Below are 336 nucleotides of genomic sequence, written 5' to 3'. Positions count from 1 at the left end.
TTTCTACTTCTACTCCGCTACATTTCAGAGAGACATATTCTACTTTTTACTTCATTCATCTGACAGCTTTACTTTACACATTGAGATTTTACTGCACTGCACTGTATATTATAGTACTTTTACTTAAGTAAAGGATCTGAATATTTTTTCCGCCGCAGGTTATGTAATCCCATCATAACTGATGTTTTAGTTTAATGATCTAAATCAGGGGTATTTGACGTTTTTGAACTGAAAGAGAGACGGAACAGGGACCCCCTACTACATATACACATGTATTTAGGGCTGGGCGATATGGAGAAAACCAAATATTACAATATTTTTGACCAAATACCTCGA

At 35.1% G+C, this 336-nt stretch overlaps 1 protein-coding gene across 1 annotated transcript in view; it reads left to right on the top strand.

Moving 5' to 3' along the window:
• smim19 (small integral membrane protein 19) overlaps positions 1-336 on the top strand; it is a 6,615-nt gene that overhangs the window by 3,361 nt on the left and 2,918 nt on the right. The gene's annotated exons all lie outside the window — the stretch shown is intronic.

This window comes from Etheostoma spectabile, unplaced genomic scaffold (genome assembly GCF_008692095.1).
Source record: "Etheostoma spectabile isolate EspeVRDwgs_2016 unplaced genomic scaffold, UIUC_Espe_1.0 scaffold273, whole genome shotgun sequence".
NCBI classification, from domain to species: Eukaryota; Metazoa; Chordata; class Actinopteri; order Perciformes; family Percidae; genus Etheostoma; species Etheostoma spectabile.
The sequence above is the reverse complement of the archived record's forward strand: the minus strand, read 5'-3'. Positions and strand labels throughout refer to the sequence as shown.